Genomic DNA, 17,620 nt, shown 5'->3' on the forward strand with positions numbered 1-17,620 from the left:
GCTCATTTCTGCACAGTTTTAGCCTCATAGAGAAAGTCTTTACAGATTTCATCTGTATCATTAGAAAATACTCAGAAGGTGGGAACATCTGGAAATAAACTGTATGACCCACTTTAGCATACTTTGCACTGTGAAAGCTTGTATATTATTTCAGTGGCCCCTGGAGCTGCTATTCTGCACAGTTTTATTCAGCCTGGACCTCAAAACAACTCATCTCTTCTATCCCTTGCTCCCCCAAAACAAACTCATAACATTGAAGACGTGAGGGAGGATTGTGAGCATATTAATGTATCGATTACTTTTGGTTAAAGATTACTTTTCCCAGTACAGCCTGTATGCTTCCATTTCAAGGCTCCCAGTGCAGCCATGAAGAAATTGCTTCCTCCTCTCACCAAGAGAGTCACGATGGCAAGTACCTTGCTTCTTACTGCTATGTGGTGTATTAAAAGTATCTGTATTGAATCATTCATTTGTGCAGCACTTTGCACACGGCTTAGTGAATGAAGCAGTGAGCTAATGAATGAAAATTCCTACTTAAAACAGACATATATATCTTTCAAGTTGCATTCCTTCATCTTGATGGCATACCTCAGCCCATTGGTTCAGTCCAAAGTAAATTCATAACATGTCATAGCTGGACAGGCCTCTGATGAGATTCTTTTCAACAAGTTAGCATGCTGTTAAGTCATTATTTTCAAGGTCTCTAACACAGAAGTCCCTTGTTGAAAAACTTTGCTTTATTTGGCCAACTGTGTGAAGGCACGTTTGAGTGAGATTTTTAATTCCCAATTCATGAATATTATTCCAACACAAATGTAAATCTTTGTAAGCATTGGACTACTGCTGTGCATTCTAATAGCATATGGAAGATAATACTGTGCCCATTCTTAATCACTTAATTAAAATAATTGCTGGAACAACTTTATATAGCAATATATAGTTGTGGGGGTTTTATTTTTAATAATTTGTATTGTTAGAATAAGTCATGGGGAGGGATTTTTACTGCCTTGTCAATGGTGGTGAGTCTCAAAGCAATAACTTTAGTAATAAGACACTATATTCATTCCCAGTTGGACAGAGTCTTGAAGAGGACAGAGTGGGGCAATGATGCGAGCTGCTGGCGGGACTTGTTTGGGGATCTCCTGGCTCTACTGTAGAGAGGAAACCGAGGAGAGTGTTGGTTGGGTCTCTGAGCCTCCTGGCTGAATTGAACCTGTCATATTTTTAAAACACCCAGGCAACTGCGGGTGTCTTTCGGAGGAAGCAATTTCTTTTAGCATTCTTTTCCTATTGCTTTCTGACCATCTCAATACCTTCTCAAGGTGTTGCCCTTTGTAACAGGAATGTGAACTGTACATAGGCCTGAAGAAAATTAACAGTGACTCAGAAAATGAAAATTATCTAGAGAAACCACATTCCTCAGGAATACAGTATCATGGAGACTTGATTATTTCTTCTTGTGGAAGGGGCCAAGGTGTTTTATGATACCGTACAGTTGTAGCTGAGATTGGCCTGTAGCCCAATCAACTAGTCATTCCTTTCTGGTGTATTTCTGCATTGGACTTGTGCTGAAATGCCCACAGGAGATTTGGGTAACTCTCTACAAATGCTTTTGCAGGTAGTGAGTGTTAATATAATTTAAAAAATCTGTTGTTCTCCCACCCGTCTCCTACTCTTCACCTCTCTTTGTGAAAAAGGTAAATCATTCAGAGGTGCCTTTCAGCATATACCAGTTTGTTGAATTTACAGGAAGGGCTGCAGTTCCTTTAATGCACATGATGCTTTCTAACACATCACAGGCATCTTAAATAAAATCCATAAAAAACATACATCAAACAAACAAACAAAAAACCTTTATCTCAAAATATCTACACAGGAAAATGCTATGTATCTAACTGTGCTAATACAACTGTACCAGTGGCTTGTGGACAAAATTATGCTCACTGAATTGTGGATATTATTTTAAAAAATGAGGGCATAAGACTCCTTCTTTCTTGTACCAGCACAAGTTGAAAAACCCAGACATATTTAGCCATTAGCTGCCTAAGGAAATGTCACTTACCAATGTTTAGGATGATAGATTGCATCCTTTAGATGTGCCATTCTCTCCCCTTCCTCTCCAAGGAAATCCATTCTCAATTTTTTTACCTTAAAACCTAAAAGAATCATAACAAAAGCTTCTCACTTAATTCATCACTTCCACTTCCTCCATTTTGGGAGCATTTATATAGCATAAAATGTGCTGCTTGTGGTACTCTGCTCTTTGCCCACATGTGAGCTTAGAATCAGCTATGCTGGTCAGACAGGAGGAACTGTGTTTTTGAAAATTTTAAAAAATAAAATCCTGTCTCAACCACTTTTAGAAATACCTATATGAAAAGAGTTTGTCCCTTTCTCCCACATATAAAATTACTTCAGAAGTGTTGTAACAACTTTTGGATTATCAGCCTTCAAAGTTAACTGATACCAGGCAAAATGAGAAGCCTAAATCAACAACGTCCTATAGTCTGTGATTACAAGGGATGGAATATTCAAAATTATTCACTAATACATAAATGGGTATTGGGAATCATGTCGTGATCAAGACTGAGTGGATAGCTGTGAAAACAGCCCAAACCCAGCTTGATCAGCTCTGAGTCACGGTAATAAAGTCTGAGACTGAGATACCTCCTGGGTGGCTCATGCTCTCCTGTGCTCTGCACCGCTTTGGGTTTCCTTACCCTGGGTGCAGTACCAGCCCCGGGGTGCTGTGTGCAGTGTTAGAGTATTTGGAAGGTGTACCTTTCAAAGCTTTCTGTCTTATAGCACTGTTATCCTCACTGCAGTGGCAGCTATACTCAGTGCGGACTAGACTCAGTACATAAACACTTTTGGTTATAGTGTATGAGTATCACCCAGAACAGAATCAACAGAATCATATGTATCACCTCTGAGCCATCTGAGTTAGGTCAGAGCAGCCCTGGCAGTGCAGCAGTATGGAAATGAGCTCAAACTGCTTCTGGATTTGAAGTAACCATACAAGTAATATAGGTCACAGAATATTCTGAGTTGGAAGGGACCCACATGGATCATCAAGTCCAACTCTCAAGTGGATAGCCCATAGAGGGATCAAAACACAGCCTTGACGTTAGTAGCACCATGCTCTACCCAACTGAGCTGAGTGCCACTCTGACACATCTGTATTCACCTGTGTCTATAGCAGAGACACTAATTGCCTGCATATAGTGGTGTACTATTATGGACACTTTTGGCATATATAAAGAAGAAAATGAAACCCATCTTAACTCTGCCTAAGAGAGATCCAGTACCATTTCTGAGAGAAACAGTAGTGGATTCTATCAGCAAGTCTGCAGGTAAATAATACACTGCTGAAAATAGACAACAACAGACAAGAAATTAAAAGAAAAGGGAAGGAAAAAACACAAATGAACAAGCACATATTTGATATTTCAAAAAACTGCTCAGACTCTGACAGTTTGTGGCTCATGAACATTTTCATCCAGGGTGTTGTTTCACGTTTAATAGTTGGTGATTATAGGCATGAATTTAGCTGGTGATGATGGCAAACTTCTAGCATCCATTTCTTCTGTTCAATTTGTATGAAGACCTATGTCCCTCAGATCCTTTCGGAGCTGGCACCTACTCTGGTTGTTTGATTCCCACTAGTTTCTAAACTGGAGAAGAAAATATCATTCCTTATTTACCCTTTTCATACCACTCATGATTCCATAGGCATCTGTTATGAGACCACCTTCTAATTTAAAAATTAACCATTTAATTATTTTGTTTCTCTGAGCAATTAATTTCTGAAGGCCTTGTTTCTTATCTCAAACTGTTTAGTTTTTTTAAGAGGTTTTAGTGAAAGATTTTGTAAAGAAACAGAAAAACTCTACTTTTTTCTGTAATTTATTTAATGAATTCCCTCTGTAATTTTAGTTTATTTATCCATTAATTTACTGTTTATTATGACTTTTACTCATTTTCTGCAGAATTAACTTATTAACCTGCACTTCTACAGATCTCTCATATTTAGGTATTTGTAGGTATTGTATCACTTTAGCTGCCTTCTTGACCATCAATTCAAAAGCATTTTTAAGGGAAGACACTGAACAGGGCAAATACAGGTTTAAGTCCTGTTAACATGAAGAAAAGAGAATCGAACACAATTCTCACCTGGCAGCACTGATTCCATGTGAAAGTAAGAGTGTGAGTCCTCCTTCAGTTCTGTGAATCATACCCCTTATTTCTTCTTTTACATATCCATGAAAATTTACCTTTTTGCTTCAATAGAATGCTGTGTACATTGCTTTGTTTGGGCAAGAGCAATGTTTTTTTAAAAACGTATTTTTGATTTGACTAGAATGAATTGTGTTCTTCAGTTTGTTTTTTCTGCTTTGTTTTGAAAAAATAAAATTTCTATTTGCACAGACTATATACTTTCCAGGAAACAGGTTATGATATTTGATTTTGCTCTGAATGTGTACTAAGTTTTAACTTTTTTTTTTTCCTGTAAACTTAATATAATGTCTCAGTTCATATATCTGTGAGATCAAAAATGCAGAGTTCCAAAGCACTGTGTAGGAAATCTATAAAAAACCCCAGGTGTCTGAGCAACAGTTTGACAAGTGGAGAGACAAAAGGAACATGGGGAAAGGAACAGTGTCAGAGAAGTGTGAAGACAAAGGGTCTGGAGGCAAGGTTCGTGCTCAGTGTCATTAGGGAAATAGAAACTCTACCGGTGTCGGTTTTCTCTCTGTAATGCATCTCTGTCTCAATTCATGCTAAATAGATTGGCAAGCACTGCTGACTGCCTATTATTTTACAATCCATGTGGTTTTTAAATATATATAGATAATAGTACCCTTCAGTCCCTTAGCTAGATTATCAATAGGACATATTGACAATCCACATATTTATAGATTTGGTATATGATAGCGCAACAGTGAGAGAAGCATTCTCTTTTCTGGGGACTGACTCTGGTGACTCCTCTAATGGAGTAGAGAGAACTGTGTCTTAATTGGCCTCTGGCCAAGAGCCACTTGGAGATTGGGTCACAGGAGTCTAGAGAATGGCTCAACCTTGTACAAAGTAGATATCTGCAAATAATCAGATGAGCTGTGGTTGGAAATATCTGCTTCTTCCAACTGTAAGTTTTTATTTTGTCTTTAAGCAAAAATAGTTTAAGTTACACAGGTGAAACAGTTCAGGATGCTGAATCTTTTTACCACTAATGCCGCTGTATTACTTAGCACTCTGAGATTAGCTCAGTTGGTTAGAGCATGGTGCTACACGTTCTAAGATCAAGGTCATGGGTATGATCCCTGTACGGGTCATTCACTTAAGAGTTGGACTTGATGATTGTTGTGGGTCCCTTCCAATTCAGAATGTGATTCTGAGACAGCACAACAATTCTCAGTTCTGCTTCTGAAAAAAGAAATATTTCAGGGAAAAATTAATAAAGTTTTATTTGCAGTTTGTCTTGCTTCTGTCATATAGTTTTAATTAGTTTTAAGACAGAGGAAGTTGGAAAGCTTTGTTTTGTATCTGTCTCCCGTAACAACCGTTTTCCAGGGGGGTACAACAGCAAAAGCTGGTCCATCCAACTTGTTGTTTGCAGCGTTACACTTTCAGACAAACACCACTGGACATCATTCCCGCAACGTATCAAGAATGACACATCAGGAATATCCATGAATGAGGAATATCCATGTGTAGATAACAGGTATTATCTGAGGCTTATTTGTGCTGGGTGTCACATATTTCACTATATGAAGGAGATTGTACTAATAGCTTGTGCATGTGTAAATTTTCCACCAGAAAGGGTGATTTGCCAATCTGTAGGCCTTGCTTAATACATTATCTTTCTGTCATACAATGGTTTTTCCTCACTGTAAATTCCTCGTCCTGTTCCAGAAGCGCTTCCCAATCTACAGCCAGACAAGCAAGCAGAGATGCAGGTGGCAGCTGCAGACTTGACTTGTTGAAGAGTGATCCCTGTTTCAGTCCTTTGTACTGAGTGATGCAAGAGCAGAGTTCCCACAGGGCTGAGGTTCAGTCTAACTGAGGTGACAAGACCTTGCTGTACCAGTGTGAATGTCCCTGATTTTTAAATTAACATCTTTCAAACTAATATAAATCCTGGTCTATGAGGTCCAGATACAATTTCAGTGACTTATTTTGCTTAAACTAATCAATGAGGGCTGTATTAAAATAAATGTGGTTTAGCAAAACTGAAAATTTATCCAAACCCCTCTTTTGTGTTTATTTGGTTTAAAATCAGGTTAATTAAACAAAATCACATTTACAGCTGGTACAGACAAGCTACAGCTACTATATTTTATGAAAATACACTAAATTCAGGTCTTAAAGTTATGACAGTAATATTAAAAATATGATTTATGATAAAACTTTACCAATGTGTCTATATCCAACTGTTGAAAAATGCTGAAAACTTTTTATGCCAAAGCCTTAAGGATACCTTCATTCCATGTCTGCTTTTATTGTTCATATTTTTTTTTCCAAGATGCAGTATAATTCCACATTTTAGCCAAAGACTCCAGTCTTATGCTATATAGACTGTCAGCTGATTCTTTGTCTTCCTGCTTTTCTGCAGCATGCCAGCACTATTTCTTGCTCTCCAGCTTTCTTTTGGAGAGCAATTTAATTGCATTTGAATGCCTGGTCCCTGGACTGTTCTGTGGAGCCAGGTAGCTGATGATCAGGAAGCCAGTCGTTGGAGTCCAAGACTGCAGCTGGAAGCTGCTGGAACAGGCTAAACAAATCAGAGCTGTTAAAAAAATAGAGTAGCACATGAGCTGTAAAAGATTGTCTTCAAATTCTCCCTCCTGTAGAGGGAAGTAAGTGCAACCCTTGCTATCTGGAAAACCTCATGAGATCCCAGATCGAAAGGAATTATTATTTTTTTTATTAAAAATAAAATGTAGTTTCTTGTGGGTTCTGAGTGCTTCCCCATACAAGACGGTACATGGGGCTTCTTTGTAGTTTTTCTTTTGCTCCTACTGAAATCAGCAGGAAATCACAGTTGATCTGGGTGGAAACAGAATCTACACAAAGTTCAACTGGCTTTTCAGCTGAAAGCTCACAAGGATTTTATCACTGGTCAAAGATTCCTTCCTGTCTTATGCAGAATTTTCTATTAACCATAAAAGCTGAATTTTTCCACACTGTTATATGTTCACAGAAGTATTAGAACTGCCATACCTAATCAGACCAGTGAGCCATCTAGGCTAGTATCCTTGGCTCCAGATGCCTCAAAGGAAGGTGCAAGAAAATTCATAATATCATATCCCAGAGGAAGTATCTTCCTAATCTTTGGCAGTTTTTGGCTAGCTATTGCCCTGAGCATGAGTGTTTATATTCGTTATACACTTTTATCCTATCTGAGGGTTATCTATCATGTATGTTCTATTGTTTGAACTATTCTCTACAGGTTTAGGCATAAATGTCACAATAGGACAGAGGTCATAAGTCACAGCAGATCAAAAGCCATAGTGTGTCAAATGTTGTAATATAATTCATGCTCATGTATACAGCTCATATATAAAGTGATAGCTCATGCTAAGGCATTGCCTCATATTGCTCTTATAGCTACAGCTCCCCTAAGAGCGTTATAATATGCTATTGACTTTCGTGTGGATTCATCGTGCTGTGAATTATTTCTGGCCAGTGGAATGCATGGAGTTACCTTTTGGGTATTACTTAAGCAGGCGTCTTGTGATTGTGCCAGAGATCTTTTTTGCAGAAGTCAAGGTGTGTATTGTTTCCCTAGATTTTTTTTTAAAGGGGAAAAAAAAAAAAAAAAAAAGGAAGAAACTGAAGATTTACACTTGGGCTTAAAGATATATAGGGTATATGAAAACAGCTCTTTTTTTTCTCTCCCATAAAAGAACTGATCCCATGGTCTCAGCAGGAATATGTATATGAAGCCATATTCAATAAAACTTAGGTGCCACAGTTTTTCTCTATTTCCTTTTAAACCAAAGAGTAGACAATTGCAACATATACTTTTGTCCCAAGTATTCCATCTTTTTAATTTCCTACATACACTTACTCACTTTTTTCCCTCCTTCTTTGTTCTTTATCCTGCAATAAAAACGAGATAAGAAATAAAACAAAAAACACTGTAAATGATCCTCTTCCTGAGGACACTTTACTCCCAACTGTTTGACTTTTCACCCTTTCGGTGCTTAGTGGAAAAGCCATTACCTGCTTGCTGAGGAAAAAAGCATTTAATGAATCACAAAATCATTCAATTATTCTTAAAAACACTTCACATCACACATCTTTTTCCAAGTACAGTGAGCATTTTTCACATTTAAATGGTGCATAACTGCCTCATAGAATGTGTCCCGAGAGTTAGAGACATTTTAACAGAAAGGTTCCAGGAGTATACAGAGTTATTTTGATATATATAAGTATTAAAGACATAGCACTAAACATGCAGAATTTCCTCTTCTCTCTTCACTGTCTTTCAACAACATTTATGCAAAGTTGCCTGTGTGCTGTTGTGCAACGTCTAGCTTTGTGCTGAGCTTAGATCCACATGCTGTGCTTACTTCGGCTTGCTGCAGTACTACACGATAAAAATGAAGTAATAGTAAAACTATTAACTAATATGGGGCAGCAAAGCATTTAGAATGTGTTTTGTAAATAAAATTGCAATTTTTCTAGGAAGGGAAGTAAGAGACTTCATCAGAAAAGTACATTATTTTCAATCCCTGTTGAGCCTGTTGCTGATCTCTTGCTACTTTTTCTCTGCTTTCATAAAAGAAGTGTTTTCTGCAGACTGCAGTAGCTGCCACTTCCTACAAAACTTTCTCTTTTTAGGTTTTTTTTTTCCCTCTGAGGTGTCTTTTTTGTTGTTGTTGTTTTGTTTTGATGGGGTTTTTGTTGTTGGTTTTTTAATTGGCTTACATTGTAATATGTTCTTTTCTGTATTTTATAAAAATATACAATTTTTTCTCAACAGAATCAGGTGGCTGACTTGATTTGTAAAACCAACTTGAAGGCTGCATTTTTGCCAGGGCAAATGGGAGTCAGCCTGTTTATTTGAGTGCTGGTGTAGGAGCTGGCTAAGGAGCTGGCCTTGAATTTGTAAACTTTCCTGCACTTTTATATCCCTGTAGTTTAAACAAGTAATTTTTTCCATAGCAATGATTTTTTCCTTTTATTTTTTTTTAATTTAATAGGAAAGAGTGGTATTTATACGATAGCTTTAGGCTAACTTAGATATCTGACTTAGGCACAGTTTTAAGAACTAAACCTAGGTGTTTGTACTTCCCTGCATAGCTGGCAAAAAGACAGAGGTGCCGGGGGGCTGTAGACAAGGGGGTGCCGCTGCAATTCAAAGGACCTAAATCAGATGCCTGAAGTAGACAGTGTGAATAACCCTCTAGATGACTGGAATTATTGGACCACATTAGAGAGAGAGGAAAAAAGTGAGGCTGGCATATGGTGAGTGTCCTACATATGGTATGTTGTTTATATGTGTTTTTTTCCGTTAGCATTTCTCTTTCCTTTGTTGCTCCACCTCCTCCTGCAGTCTCTCCTAACAACAATGTTAATTCAAAAACTTCTGTGGTTGAAAGAAAGTTTTTGGACCTATGCTACTCTCAAAAGCACAAAAAATCAGGCAAAATAAGTTAGCTCTCTCTCCCGTACTCCGCCTCACCGAAACAGTGCCCTGGGTGCTTGTGTGTAATTTCCTATTTCCTTTTACTTCTCTGGACCCGATAAGGTGTGTGTGGGGGTTAAAATCACTTGTCATAAAATTTACCATATTTCACCCCTGAAGACTGTGTTTTATACTCAGTCAAATGTCAATAAGTTTTTCAATAACTAGAAAGGATAGGCATCAATATAATAGACACACAGTCTTCATACTGTATTAATTCCTTTGGTCCGGTCAAATCCTGGCTTTATCCAATGTAGCTTCAGGGGAATCTCCCTTGTGCAGCAAAAAGCAGGCTCCACCTGGTTCCGATTAACTTTCCACTGGTTGGATCTGCCCAGTGATGGTGTAAGAAAATACGGAGCAGAGAAGCCTGCAATTGAAGCCGTAGATTCATGGCCTATAAAACTGAAAGGCTATAATGGTCATCTACTCAATCTGCCCCCCCGCCCCCGTAAGGGGTACCAAAACTTTTCTGAATTGCCTTTTTTTCTCTGTGTGTGTGATTGTAATAGAAAAAAAGCAATCTTCCATCTTGATTTAAACCTTCCGGTGTGTTTCTCCAACTACATCTTTTTGCCACTGGCTTCTGTTACACCTTTGTCACCAGACTGAAAACTGTAGTGTTATCAAATTTCTGTTTCTCACATAGTTATTTATAAGCTGTGATCAAGTAGCCTTTTAAACGTCTCTCTGATAACCTAAATAGATCGAGCTCCTTGAGTCTTTCATTACAAGGAATGTTTTCCACTCCTTTCATCATTCTTGTTGCTTTCCTCTGAACCTTTTCCAATTTTTCAACAACCTCTCTTGAATTGTGGTCACAGAATTTCCAGAACTGGTTGCGTCTGCGCCAAGGACAGAGGTAACACAACCATATTGTGTGTTTCTCTGGTGATGTGCCCACGGGTTGTTTCAGATCGTGTCTACCCTCTTGTACTCACAGTTCTTTGCATTGATTATCTGCTCCACAACCTTTTTCAGGCTGACTCAGTCTGTGGGCAGGGTCCCTACCTTGTAGCAGTGGTATAGTCTTTGTTATAAGAGCAGTGTCTTATCTTTCTCTGGATCAAAATCTACCATTTGTTGACTGTGGCCAGTTTCCTGAGCAATTTGGATTCACAGTGACTTGGTTTGCTCTTTATTTATTAATCTTCCAATAATTTCAAATGCAAACTTTCTAAATACTTTTTTTTTTATAATTGATAGAAGAGCCACAAATAGAAAAAAAATTACAGGGTCTTGCGTTTGTGGATCACTGTTAAAATAAACACCACTGACTATTTCTCTCCACTTAATACATGATTGAGACTGAGATTTGACTCTATTTAATAGGTACAACATTGATTTTAATAAATTTTTTCTTCATCAAAATATTATGATTAACAACTACAAGACTTTCCAATATTCCTCTACATATTTAATAATACTAAAATTACCTTTATCCTACCAATTTATACCCTTATTAAGTGATATCTAGTTAGCTTTGGCAAGATGATTTTCCAGAAAAATCTGTTCTCAGTGCTTTGATTAAAATGAACTAATATTCCTAGAAGCCATTCCTTATTTTGCTTGAGATCAATGTGTAGTTGAAACACTTACTGACATTTTAGGTCATCACATTTATTCTTTTTAACTATTCACAAAAATTTTTGCATAGTTCCCTTGAACCTCCCTAGTTCTCCAAGATATACTAAAAATCCTCACCAACCATGCAGACAGGTTCTCCGCCAAATGTATTAAAATACCTCCATGCAAATTATTCAGGTCTACTGATTTTAAAAATGTCTAGTTTTATTAGCTGCTATTTAACGTACTCCTGTGTAACTACTGAAATAGACCATCATATTCATCTGATACGAATACATCATTTGAATTTTTCCCAAAATGCAGAAGAAAAGTATTTGGGTATGCTTTATTTTTAAATGGAAATAACCTAGTTATTTCCATTTAGTAATGGAACAAGGCAATTTTTAGGATTTTTTTGTTCGTAATATCATTTCAAAATGTCCCCCTATCATCCCTTTCTCTGTTTTCTCTTTGTGATATTTGACTTTCTTTAAAAATACTCTATAATTCCCAGCTTCTAATTTCCATTAATTGCTATTTTTCCCCCTTCTCCTCCCTTTTGTTTGCTTGTTGGTTTTTTTCGTATTGCTTTCACATACAAAGTCATTTTATTATTTTCAACAAAAGAGTAGAAGGTTTTCCTCGATCGTGACTTTTTTGGCACATCCTTTACAGTGCATTTAACGGACTGAAGATGCCAATCAAGTTTTTCCTTTAATACTTTCTCCATATAATTGTTTCACAGTTGCTGTCAACTTTGTAAAAGCTGATTGTCTTATATCAACAAATACAAGCATTGGATTTAAATGCGCTTGCTCATAACAAATACAATCAAGTTTTAGCTATGTGCACATAAGCAATTTATTTTTAATACTGTGATTCCTCTGTCACTAGACTGAAGTCTTGTAGAGAATTCCTCCGTGTTGGATGCAGTTAGGGAAAGTGTCATTTTTAATTTATTATGGACACTCTGAGGTTTCCAGTTTAGTACTATTCCATACCTCGCAGATATTTTTACCATGTTAAGCTATTTTGTGACCTGTATGGAAGAAATATAGACTTTTAAAATTATTATTTAAATGTGACAGCAATGAGAATCTTTCAAATGAGGCATTAAGAATAAGACATAAAATGCCAGCTTGATTCAACTACAATTTGGATCATTGCTTCATAATAAAGTGTAGTTTAAAAAATATTGACAGAGGTGTGAAAGACTTAACGCACAGAAGCCATTTCAGTTTTTTGTAGGAGTAAAGTGTGAACCTGTAGTCACAGTGTTCTCTCGTAGCCTCTGTTTATTTACAGTATTACAAGCAGATTGCTCACTTCAATGCTTTAAGCAGAAATACAAAACATATCGAAAATGCAGCTACAATTATAATAAATTATAAAATTCTGGAAATCGTGTCTGAAGTTCCAGGCTCTTTGAAGTCAGTAGCACTCAAACTGTTAGACTTCCAGTAGTTTTCTTCACAAAACGCTGTTCCATATTATAATAATTTAACTTGCCTCATGGTAAAGTTCACTAACTGGACCAAAACACCCAATTACCTCATCCTGATTTAATCCCATTCTTTAAGAGGGTGAAACCTATTAAAAATGGTATTAAATAAGAACGTTTTCAGGGAATGCATCTCCTAATTCTTGCTACATGTTTTCCTGGAAACATTTTTAAAGGGGAATACTGTATTTCTATTTGTGTCGCGAGCAGACTATTCTTAACAACAGACCTGAACTGAATGTCTACAGTATACGTTTCTAATTTTAGGTATAGTTGCCTTATAATGATCCAGTTTAATTTCTTTTGCCCTTTCTCTTGCCTATTTAGATGCAAAGCTCTCCCGTTCAGTGCACAGCACCTGACACAAAACAGCAAAGATCTCTACAGAAATCCTATTAAAATATTACTGATAATTCAAGTGGTCACCATTCAAAATTACCTGGTAGAATTTTAAACATTTTATCAGCAAAACCAAAATATATTACCTGTTTTCAGCTATTTTGTTGCCAGTACCTTATGAACGCACAATACTGACTTAAATGGCACTGGGAAAGGAAACACCAAACATATATGAAGAATAAAATAAGTATTAAAATGGATTAACAATCAATTTGGCTTCAATGCAATAAATTCAGAGTGACTCTGCAAGCACAGGAACTAGCTACATTTTCTACACAGATTTATTTCCTACTATGCAATGTACATAAAACACGTGAATTTAATTTGTTTTGCTGTTTTGTACCATGAGGAGAGTCAAGGAAAAAATCCATATAACCATGCATTAGTGTAATGTTAAATATGAGAAAATAGCCTACTGTACCAACTAGACAAGAATTCACACCAAAAGAGTTATTAGGAGATGTTCACATGTGCAGGAACATTTGGGTGATTTGAGAGAGGCCAAGGCTGACCAGGCCCAGTGGCTGATATAGCCTATCACCAGTACGGAATAGTCCTTGAGGCTACGTATCTGAGAAACTGGACTTTCTCTGCTCATGCTCTTTCTGATCAAACTTGTCTTTTTCTGGCAGCTTTTGCCAGCAATCAGATTCACTGGAAACATAAAAGAGAAAATTATTGCTGGAGTTGTGCTGAACAAGCGGAGCATTAGCTTTCTTCTTGCTCTGTTTGCCCATGTGCACAATGAAAGGAAGCTGGCAGAGGTCCTCATCCAGGAAAAGAATTAAGGGCTTTATCATCTGACAATAAGTTGAGCAAATTGGAGACCACAAACTGCTTCTCTTCAGAGTAGCCCTGAAGGGTTCAGTGCCTTAAAGGTAATAGGAGGAAGTACAGGGAGGTTGTAAAGACGAGTAGCCAGGCAATGAGGGATGCTTGTGCAAGGTCTGCTGTTGAGCACTGGGCAAAGAACACATGCAAAAAAATCTAAAATTCTAGAGCTTGAAGACCTGGTAATTTTAATTATTTTCAAGAGGTGCAATAATCCATCATACTTTTTATTCTAAAATTTTGGTTGTTCACATAATAATATTTCAAAGGAGAGCACATTTGATAAATGATTACAGTAATATACACGGATTATCAAATATATATAATGAAGCTGGTAACTAAGAAGACTATTTGTTTAATAGTGGTTCCATTCAACAGAAATAAATGAAAGAGGATTTTAAAACCAGGGAGTTAAAAACCAAGCAGACTTTCATGACCAGCGAAATACAGTCTTTCTGCCCTTTGTTATCATATAACCTTTCCTCAGATTATGATTCAAGGAGTACACAGGAGAGGTTTTAATATCCTGTAAAACTAAAAATCTTAAAACAGAACTTTGACATGGTGACTGAACCCCTTTGAGCTTTTGAGCTGGTCTTTGGAAATTTGGAAGGAGTCCAGATTTTTGCTAACTCTTTGTTTCCAATCCAAAATAATCTGGAAATAATACCTGAAACATGAATGACATTAATGTATACCTGTAATAAGGACATAAACTGGTGGAAATATGTCTGCTTAGTCTCCTCAAATAGCAATATGAACTTTACCTTAACGGGATCGTCTCACACAAACTCTTTCAAACATCAAATGGCTAGAGTGTTTTTTAAAGAAAATTTTTTTCTGTTATAAACTGATGTGCACACAGAAAGAGATCTGAAAAATATTGAGCAGAAATCTAATCCACCCAAAATCTTTATGGATGAACTGTTCCCCTAGTAATCCCTCAACCTATAAACACCTCAATAAGACATCTAGAGAAAATTGTTTGAAATTCTTATAGACTCAGTACCTCTGAAAATGCAGCAAAGCTGGCCTACCAACACTGATTAGCTAGTTACATCAGGAACCCAGGATTCATAAGCACTGCTCAATTTGCTGGAACGAGAGGCTTTCTTCTTTTCCCTGCCCCTTGCTTGACAATCAAATTTTCCATACAAATTGGCATGGTGTGGTTGATTTTCCCTCTGCTATTCCATATCCTTGATATTCTCTGCGTGGGGAACTGCCACTAATGCCAAAGGGATGCTTGGCTCGTTGTGCTCTCCCGATAGCTACTTCAGAAATGCTGTTGGATTAAATAGCGAGGGACAGCAGTGTTTCAGTCGTGATCCATCAGGCGGATCTGAGAGGAGCCGTTTGCCCTGAGAGAGGATAGACTTTCGAGACATATGGTGCTATAATGGGGGGGTGGGGATTTTTCAATTCCAATCCACCCATTCCGGATGAGAGAGACTGAGCTAATACCCTCGTGTACGGTGCACTGCATCTAGCTACGGAAGTAGCGTTAGGATGGAATTTATGGACTCTCTAAATTGTTTGCCAGGAAATGTTTACTAGCTATGCACAATAAACGACTGTGAAAGCGTATTCCTGTGTTTAATATGGTATGGTTATTTCCTTATATTTTGGTCATACTATTATGATACCAATAAAGGAAACTTAGAAAAACAAAACAAAACAAAAAAAAAGACAAGAAAACAAACAAGCAATGTATGTTCATATTTATGGGACTTCATTTGGGAAAGTCTGATTGACTACAAATTGTGCAGGGTAAACTTACTGCCTGCACCCCTGGATACACGCCATGCCTGCCATATTAAAAATTAAATATATGACTTATTTTTAAAGCAAAATATTCTCATCATCAAGTCGAGCTACGTTTTTTAAAAAGCCCATTACCACTGCAGGGGGTCATACATAATGAAATTACTGTACACGTATATGAGAAGACTACCTACCAACTTTCCGAAATGGATACACAGCTTCATAATTTAGAACTTAAAGAGGCGGTTTTGGATCGCAGGCTGAAATCTTGGCATTTTGCTCTGGGATGTGACTCTGTCTTCCATACAGCTCACTGTTGTACCAGGGACTACTGTACAGTTTTATAGGGTGTGTTAGATTAGATACATTCCCAAACATTTTACTCTGCTAGGAAGCAAAGTCCGAACTTTGTCTGGTAATCTGTGCAAAGAGCTTTTTCTTCTCCTTCATCTGATTTAATGTGAGACTTCTATTTCAGTATAATGCGTCTAAGAACTACCCCTGTTATTAAAAGCGAGTACTAACCCATTTTGTTTTAATTGTACATTAAGGGTTTGAGCCCGGAGGTAAGCTGGTATTTCTGCACGACTGAACACCCTCTTTTAGTGTACACATATGTGTATTTATACATCCAGTATGCTGTTTATGATGGGATTTTCAAGTTTAGTATTTTAGTAACAACGCAGTTTCTCAGTTTCCACTTGTATTTTCTGCAAATAAGAATAAATACAGTAGACAGGCATACTTTGTCTCTTGCTTCCTATGAATATAACAGAGGAGATTAGCTGATAAAAGAAAGAATGAAACAGAATTTAAAAGCAGACATCTCAACTTCTACAGCAGATCATTTAACAATTTTAGTGCAACAAAAAAATTGAAAATGTATTAGTAAAATATTTTATCCACCAGGTTTGTTCAAAATGCAATTTTCAGTGTGTTGGTGTTGGTTTTGTTGGGTTTTTGTGGTGGGTTTTTTTTGTTTGGTTTTTTTTTGTTTTTTTGGTAATCACAGGGAACAGTATTTACGTTTTGCCGCACTTTTTAAAATTGCTATTACAGTCTAACAATGAAGTTGATCCTGTAAGGTCATTGGGGAAAAGAAAAGACTCAGCACTTCTCAAGGTCAAATATGAAGACAGTTCTTGTTGTAAAGCAGTTAAAGTGCAGGTTGTTTCTCTAAAATGTTTTTCTCTAGCAAGATGACCACAATAGTAGAAGTATATGAAAAATACATTATTTGTAATGCTACTAAGAGGAAAAAGTGGTGCTATGAGTTATCTTGGTAACAGCAAAAAGGGGTTCCAAAAATGGGAATGTGTAGTTTTGGATGCACTATGAACACATGATTCATACCGTGGGATGTTAGTTTTGATTTGAATTTCATTGTTTCAAACAAAAGAGCAGTATTTAAGAGTTTTTTTCTTTTACATCGTAAAAATCTATTTCAACTTAGACCCATTGCCTACAACTAGTGAGCTGAAAAATGCAAAATGCTATGAAGTCAGTTTACCTGGACAGTGTCTATTTTATTAGTTTTAATCAGAGTTGTTTTGGGTACCGTGAAGGAAAAAACACAGCTTTCAGCGTAACATAGCCAAGGAGCTGACATGTCTCGTGCCTTTCTCTTCCATTAGAGACATGCTATGCCTCCAGATGCTGCAGTCTGGGTTTAGGGGCATATACTGCTCTTGCACAAATAAGAGTTGCATATGTTACGAGTTAATTCCATTTTGTTGTGTTCTCTTACACATGGCGTTTTTGAAACAGTTAAATGGAAAATATTTTTAGTTTACCATCTTGTATTAAAATATACTTGGATTATGAAGTAAAATCTAAATCCCTGAGTGATACATTCTACAGCTCAA

The sequence above is a fragment of the Myiozetetes cayanensis genome, unplaced genomic scaffold (assembly GCF_022539395.1).
Source record: "Myiozetetes cayanensis isolate MyiCay16 unplaced genomic scaffold, myiCay2020 scf1, whole genome shotgun sequence".
Lineage (NCBI taxonomy): Eukaryota > Metazoa > Chordata > Aves > Passeriformes > Tyrannidae > Myiozetetes > Myiozetetes cayanensis.